This window comes from Gossypium arboreum, chromosome 6, assembly GCF_025698485.1.
Source record: "Gossypium arboreum isolate Shixiya-1 chromosome 6, ASM2569848v2, whole genome shotgun sequence".
In the NCBI taxonomy this organism is placed as follows: Eukaryota; Viridiplantae; Streptophyta; class Magnoliopsida; order Malvales; family Malvaceae; genus Gossypium; species Gossypium arboreum.
Window position 1 is genome coordinate 100,572,437 of NC_069075.1, and position 8,962 is coordinate 100,581,398.

Sequence of the window (8,962 nt, forward strand, 5' to 3'; positions counted from 1 at the left end):
GCAGATTTCATCAAACATTTAGCAACAAGCCACAAAACATTTTTCTCTTTCAAAGATAAGAATAATCCTGATAACAATTCATGTATCCAATACAAAAATTAGAAATGTTGAGTTCCAAACTCGAGTACCAATACATCACTCCAATGAGTTTTCTTGCAAACTCTCTCTGTATAAGCTCTGGATTTTCTACCCAAGCACTTGTAATCGCATTTTTCTTTTCTCAAAGATCATACAATAACTAACTTAAGTCATCTACGCTATCACAATTTAGATCTGTCTTTAACATCGGATACTTTAAGCTATCATATTGCCTTACAGTCTCATAACACATCACTGAAGGTCGAGGAGTCTTTGCCTAATGCAGACTAAACCAGTTCAAAGGCTTCGGTTAACAATATTCTCATCTGACCAAACCTTTCTAACAAGTAATAGACTTTTCAACTTCCGCAAGACAAAATTTTTTATCGTTCAAAGCAACCTTAAATTATATCAAAGCTTTCTAAGAATTATATACTTTTCATTCAAACTGTCCGTCCTTTACCCGGAAGGAAATGAAATCTTATTCCCAGACATAAATATCTCATTTAATCCTCCAAACAATAACCAATTACCGATTGAACAACCAAGCTAGTCTTAATCATCAATAAATGACATCTCAAGAAATCTTCTCTTCCAGTCAATAGAACGACTCAACATGTAATCGTTCAAAATTCACTTATCATGTTAATAAAAAAAACACTTCAAATACATTAACTCAGAATAGCAATAATATCCCGACTGAAGGCATTAACTTTAATTAACTTACTGGGGAAAAGAAATCCAGATACTGGAATTATCATGTTGCTATAATCAAACTGGAAACATAGTCGTAATTGGCATAGTCTTCATAAGCCAAAGAATACACTTTAGGTACGAAACATGATTAATAATTTACAGAATAAATATGGCAAGAAAAATCCATACAAAGAAGTCTAAGATAGAGATATCCAAGATAAAGAAATTCCATGATTTAGAAATCCAAGATACATTATCAAAATGGAAGATCCAGAACAAAGCTCATAAGAAAAATATGAAGGATCTTGATAATTCCTCAGAGAAAAGAAGTCCGGAAGAATACACCCTTCCAACCCACTGGAAGTAATGCAACAAGAATGACATACCTTCCTATATATATGCATATCGAATAGAACATCAATTAGAAGAAACAAAGTTATATCATCATGATTAGAAAACATTTCCATAAAACAAAGGTTTTATCAGAAGAGTAAAGGCCATAGGAACAAATCTCAAGAACAATTACACATATAGAATACCTTAAAAGAGACTATCAAAATCTATTTAGCCAAAACTGTCACACTCAATGTTTTACCTTTCAAATATTATTCCTTTAACTATTTCTATCATCACTAATCCCGTATTATTCCTTTCACTGAAGAAAGTAAGTTCAGAAGGAATTCTGATTACTACATTCTTTCGATGTCGTGTCTAAATCAGTCGGTTTACCAAAGTTAATTTATTCTCTCATTACGATATTTCATAAACCAAATAATCTTTAAATCAACTTGATACCTTTCTAGTTCTATCTTTACTTATCAATTCATTTTCAAACTTTGACCATATTTACAATCATTCTACTGCTGAACTCTTTTGGTCTCATACTCATGAGCTTATTTCAGCACAAGTATCATGAAATCCTTTATAAACACCACTCTGGTAAGGGGGTGAGGTCGTAGGGCCTCTGACTCGACTCTCATATACATATGCACATGACACAACTTTCATCATCATAGCAACACCATCACAATCACGTCATTCATTTTAGGAAAAATTATCGTTCATATTTGTATTTCACAATTTTTCGATTATCTTATTCACTCAAGTTCACTTATGCACACATTCTATGAATTCTAGATAACTTTTCTCATCACATTCACTTAATTAAACATATCAAGCATATCATATCATATGAGGGCCACAAACATGGATGAATATACATTACAATCGAAACCTTGATTTCGTACATCATCATATGCATGTCATTACAATCATATAAATCTATCCGAACCATTTAACGTATTTACTTAAGCTATATGAGCTTGCCAATCATAATCATTCAAATAATTATACATGAACACTCGTTCTACCTGTATTTTTAGTAAGTTATCTAAACACAAGCATTCACTCAAAAAAATTAATCATATACACCATGGGATTGTCGATCAACCATAGATAAGCTCATTATGCCATGTACACATTCTATTTCATGTTTCTCATATAAAAAATATGTATATATACATTTCATGAATTCTTATTCGTACCTTTTCGAGTTTCAATTCATCATAAATGCACTTTATTAGAATACCTTCTTATCTCTATCTATGTGATCGGGATTAGCTCAGTAGGAGAGTACCCTGTCTACACGAGATAGTTCTCATTTGCGTCGAGAGACATCACAGTATCACGAATCTATGGCATGTATAGCTAGACTCTTACACGTGCTGGGTTAGTTTGAGAACTGACTAAATCATAGCTCTGATACCACTAAATGTAACACTTCTTACCCTTGTCCAACATTAGGACAAGGTACGAGGCATTACCAGACTTAAACATACACATACATGCAAAAATTGGGCCATAAAATTTATTTTAATTCAAAACTTTTCAAACACATGCATGTCGTCCCTTATTTGGGCCTACGAAGCCCAAAACACACATCGAGATTGATTCGGGACTAAATCGAGAACTTTGAGAAGTTTTAGGAACACTTAGAAAATTTTTCCATGAAACAGGGTCACACGCTCGTGTGGACATAGGAACACGCCCGTGTGTCTTTGACATGCCCGTGTATGATGTTAGCATGCAAATTGAACCATACGACCGAGCCACACACCCGTGTGCTAGGCCATGTTATCCACACGGCTGAGACATATGGCCATGCCTATGCCCGTGTGGCTAACACTTAGGCTATTTTTCAAGCCTTTTGTTACCATTAATCCCTCACATCTTTACACACATCAAAGTTATACATCATGGCATCATCATCTTTAACGTGCTGTTGTACACAAGTTTAACGTACTCATATAATATCAAGTCTAGACACAATAAATCCATATTCATTGACCTTGTCAAGTGACCTTATTTAAACATTAAACATTCATGTTAAATCATCATCATCTTGTTTCTATACCATACAATTACTTCATGGCTATAACCATTTCGATTGGTCATGAAACATTTATCATACACACATGTCTTAACACCTAACATGCATGTCCCACAAGTATAAAAACATCATCGTATCACAAGCATTAGAACTTATCATGAATAACTAGGCTTACAAGCCACAATCATTATAAGCCACATCTCATGGCTATATACAATGAATGAATATAAGTAAATACATTTGGCTGATCATAACAACATCTATCATAAAAACTAAGTCTCTATACATGCCACTCACTTGAAGGTACTCAATACATGATAAACCATAATTTATACATATTTTTATCCCATGCTTAGCCATTTTATGGATGATTTTTCCTTAAAATTGGCGAATTCGATGCTCCTAATGTCTTAATTTCATATTTTATACTTAGGTGAGTACAGGAGAGTGAAAGGAACGAGAAACGGGCCAACGTACAAAATCAACACGGCCTGGACCTCCTCACACAGGCAAACCATACGGCCGTGTCAATTTGGCAGAATCAAAGCACGACTCACACAGGTCGACCACATGCCCGTGCCTATTTAACAGGCTTAACCACAGCCTGAAGTAATCGCACAGGGGCCTGTCCCTGTCGAGCCCAAGTTTAGCCCAATTCAGAAAAAGAAATTTTTGAGGGTTCTTATGCATTCTAAAGCCTATAAATACACCCTAGAGGAGGAGGAAAAAGGGAGGCACAGAGGAAGAAGCAGGGAACTACTCAAGGAAAGCCGATTGATCCATCTCAGAAGTCGGATTCATCATCAAGACTGAAGATCTCCCCTCAATTTCCTTTCAGGCATTTTGGGTTTTACTTTATGTTTCTTTTGAGATGTTTAACTTTTTAGTTATGAACTAAAACCCCTAAATACCTAAGGGGAATGAAACCTAAGATAGATCTTGTTATTATTATCTGAAATGTATGATAAATATTTGACTTGTTCTTAATTATGTGTTCTTAATTCTTGTCTTGATATTCCAGGATATTGATTCAAGTTAAGATCTTATTCAGAGGAGGAATAGACCCTATCTAAAAGTATATTTGTCATAATTAAGCGGAGTTGATTGCGCGCCTAGAGATAGGGTGACAAGATTTTGCCAGATTAGGGTGAAACCTAATACGTGGATCCATAGATCAAGTTAATACAACCCTAGGGAGTTAATTAGAAAGAGATTTCAATTATTCAACCTAGGGTTAGACGTTGTTAGTCTCGAGAGAGATAATAATATAACTTAGGGATTTCTACGAATCAAGTCAAATGAATAAATCGTTTAATTCAGAGTCAGAATAATAAGTGAAGTCTAGGTGGATTTTTCCTTAGGTATTGTCTTAATTCAATCGTTTTTCCAAAAGTAATTCCCTAATTCTATTTTCTGTGAATTCTTAGTTTAGTTAATTAGTTAGTTAAAACAAACCCCATTATTCTTAGGCTAGATAATAAAAAGACAATCATTACTAGTACTTTTAGTTCCTTTGGGTTCGACAATCTAGTCTTGCTAAAGCTATACTGTTCGATAGGTACACTTGGCTTCATCGTGATAATAGTTAGTTTCAAGAATGATTCATTATAAATATTTAAAACCTATCACGAATATCACGTATCAAATTTTTGGCGCCGTTGCTGGGGAACTAAGATATTAGGAACACTCGATTTTTATTACTTTAGCCATTTAATTTTACTGCAATTTAAATTTTATTCTAATTTTTATTACTAATTCTTCTTTTTCCCTTTTTCTGGCAGGTTCTTATAGTTTATGACTAGAAGAAACCCGTCAGGACCATTACTTTTTGACAGTGAGATCGATCGCACAGTTCGCAGAAACCAAAGAGAAATAAGGCGAAGCTTAAGATACATAAAGAACAAGCAAGAGGATGATATTCAAACCACAACCGAGGAGATGGCTGAAAACCAAGAAAATCCGCTGCCTCCTGCAATTGCTGTTAATCAAAATCCTACTCCGCGCACTATGTATGATTATGCTAAACCTAATTTAACAGGAACTGAGTCAAGTATAGTTAGACTTGCTATTGCTGTAAATAATTTTGAACTGAAACATAACACAATTCAAATGATACAACAGTTTGTTCAGTTTGATGGTTTGCAGGACGAGGATCCCAACGCTCACTTGGCAAATTTCTTAGAATTTTGCGATACCTTTAAAATTAATGGCGTTTCTGATTACGCCATTAGCCTTCAGTTGTTTCCCTTTTCATTAAGAAATAAGGCTAAATAATGGTTGAAATCGTTACCACAAGGGTCAATTACTATTTGGGAACAAATGACCGAAAAGTTTCTATTAAAATACTTTTCGCCAGCTAAAATGGCCAAATTACGTAATGATATCTCTTCTTTTGGGCAGATGGATTTAGAAACACTCTACAATGCATGGGAGAGATACAAGGCCCTATTGAGAAGGTGCCCTCACCATGGGTTACCGCTTTGGCTACAGGTTCAAACGTTCCATAATGGCCTGAATCATTCCACTCAGCAGATGATTGATGCAGCCGCTGGAGGAACTATCAATAATAAGACACCTGTGGTGGCTTACAAATTTATTGAGGAGATGTCATTGAATAACTATCAGTGGAAAGTTATGAGAATAATGCCGACGAAAGCAGCCGATGTTTTCAACCTCGACGCGGTTACTATGCTATTTAACCAAGTAGAACTCTTAAATAAAAAGATTGACGGTTTGTGTGGTTCTACTCAGGTACATCCAGTGATGAGGTGTGATTCAAATGGAGGAGGAGCATACATAGAATATAAACCCTTTAACCCTAGCATCGAGGAGGAACAAGTCCAATATATGGGTAAAAATAACTCTAGATCCCAAAATAACCCATATAGTAACACTTATAATGCAGGTTGGAGGAACCATCCCAATTTCTCGTGGGGCGGTCAAGGAAATCAAAGGCCACAACATCCTCCGAGTTTTCAACAACCACCTTACCAGCAAGAAAAGAAGCCGAACCTTAAGGGGATGCTAACCAAATTCATCTCGGTGTCAGAAACTTGTTTTCAGAATACCAAGACGGCACTCAAAAATCAACAAGCATCAATCCAAGGGTTCGAAACTCAGATTGAACAGCTCACCAAGTTGATTTCCGAACGACCACAAGGTAGCCTGCCAAGCAACACTGAATCTAACCCAAGGGAGCAACTCAACGCAATTGCCATTCAAGATAAGGAAGGGTTAGTGGCAAAACCAAGGCCAGAACCGGTGGTAAACGAAAGTAAAAATGAGGTAGGCCAAAACGAACAAAAATCGGTAAGTACGGAATATAAACCTCGTGTGCCATACCCCAATGCGACAAGGAAAGACCGCTCAGACGAATAATTTGGTAAATTCCTTAAACTCTTAAAGAAACTACATATTAACCTACCGTTTATTGAAGCACTTTTGTAGATGCCAAACGCAGTCAAATTTTTAAAGGAACTTCTAGCAAATAAACAAAAGTTAGATGAAAGGTCGCATGTGGAGCTGAACGCGGTTTGCTCAGCCATTCTTCAAAATAAGGTACCCAACAAACTAAAAGATCCAGGGAGTTTTACGATTCCTTGTTTAATTAGTAGTTTAGATGTAAATAATGCGTTGGCTGATCTAGGGGCTAGTATTAATGTTTTGCCTTACAAATTGTTTAAGCAGCTAGGTCTAGGGAAACCCAAACAGACTGGGATGATCATTCAATTAGCAGATAAAACTATAAGATTTCCTAGGGGTATTATTGAAGATGTGCTAGTTAAAATCGATAAATTTATATTTCCCATTGACTTCATTGTTCTAGACATAGAGGAGGATAGCAACACTCCTTTGATTTTGGAAGACCCTTTTTAGCAACTGCTAGAATGATTATTGATGTTGGCACAGGTGAGCTCACACTTCGTGTGGGAGACGAAATAATCACCCTTCAGCTCGCAATTCTGAAAACACATCGAAAATTGAAGGTGATTTTCTAAACCATTCTACTAAAACTGACAATTTGGTGCAACCTACTTTGTAGGAAATGAGTTTGAAGGAAGTACATGAGCCATTTTCAAGCAATAATAGAGGACCTATTCATGAAGAATGAAGGCTACAAATCGAGGAGCTAGATGAATGGCGTACACATAAACCGAGGACACATGATAAACCAAAACTATGCCAGAACAAGCTCAATACCTTTCCAAATCAACTTAAGGTTGGAGATAAACTTTTATTAGATGTCGCAGATCCTCACATTGTCACTGCCAAACTGAATAAAGAAATCCCTCTTACGGTACTTAGCATTTTCCCATTCGGTACAGTCGAGGTAAGTCATCCCAAGTTCAGCACTTTTAAGGTAAACAATGCCCGCCTAAAACCTTATTTTGATGAGATTCACAGCAGGAATGAGGAGTATAAACTCCTCGAACCACCATGACCATTCAATAGAGAGGTAAGTCGAGCTTAGACTATAAATAAGCACTTATTGGGAGGCAACCCAAGCACTAACAATATTAATTTCTTTAAAGTTTAGTTTTAACATCTAACATACTAACTGACTCATGGAACGCAGGCTTTCGAAAGCACACACGGCCAAGCACATAGGCGTGTTTAGGACTATGTGGAAACAGGGCAAAGATTTCCCCAGTACGGGCTACGATAAATCGCCACGGCCGTGTGACATGGCCGTGGGCAAACCTGCCAAAACAACACTAGCGGGGACCTTCATACACGGGCGTGGGAGAAGCGAACAAAGACAGACACGATCGTGCGACACAGCTGTATACACCAGCACGCCCAAGGTACACAGGCTTGGGGAAATTGTCAGACGAGCCCAAATTCAAAATTCGCGAATCACACGGGCAAAATTTGGGGAACACGGAGTGTTCCCTGGCCATGTGTCCTAAAATCTATAAATACTCTTCACTATTCATCATCTCCCTCGCCCAAAATCCCTAACCCTAGCCACTGTAGATTCACACGGCCTCCTGCCACGCCCGTGCACCACCTTCAGCCATATTTTTGACGCCTAAGCTCCTCCCTCTTGTGTTTGTTTACTTTTTTATCTCAATCTTCTTCAATTTTATTTTTCTGACGCCTAAGCTTTGTTTATTTTTCTTTCACCTTATTTTTATTAGGACTTATAATTATTATTTTGCACTTTTTAATTTTGGCTAATTTATATTGAGTACTTAGTCTTCCTTATATATTTCCTAAAAGAGTTCTTGATTCTATCACAGTTATAAAGAGCTCCAAAGCTCACTATTACTTAGGAACTTGAAACTCCACCAGGAAAGGTTCTCCACGACTGTCATGTCCTACTCGACCACGACCATAGCTACCACCAGACATAATATTCTTTTGGCGCAGGACTTATGGACTAATAAACCTCTACCACCACCAGAGTATCCTCGTCCACTCTCACGCTGATTACTCTCCAAAACTCTAGTTCGAGGAATTCATTCATCATTCAGGAAGTTTCACTTCTCTCCCTATCTTATGATTATAAATCTATCTTTTTAAATATATCTACCTTTGTACATTGTGGGCAATGTACATCTTAAGTGTGGGGGGTCTTTTATATCAGAAAAATCCCTGAATTTTGTTTTATTCTCATGCGATCTTCTCATATCATTATTAGAATGAATTTTCTATTAGTCTATAATGTTTATTGATATATCTTGAATTAAAACATAGGCATTTATGCATTGATTGTTTAAACTTTAAGACATTAGGGAATCAAGCATGATAAGTTGATTTTTGAAGAATTAAAAACTTTTAGGTTATTTCCCCAAG

At 36.5% G+C, this 8,962-nt stretch overlaps 1 non-coding gene across 1 annotated transcript; it reads right to left on the reverse strand.

The window, feature by feature from the left end:
- Nucleotides 1–5,530: 5,530 nt before the first annotated feature.
- On the reverse strand, nt 5,531–5,637 carry LOC128294487 (small nucleolar RNA R71). Its single transcript, XR_008284797.1, has one exon. It is a non-coding gene; the product is annotated as a small nucleolar RNA R71 (small nucleolar RNA).
- Nucleotides 5,638–8,962: the final 3,325 nt, after the last annotated feature.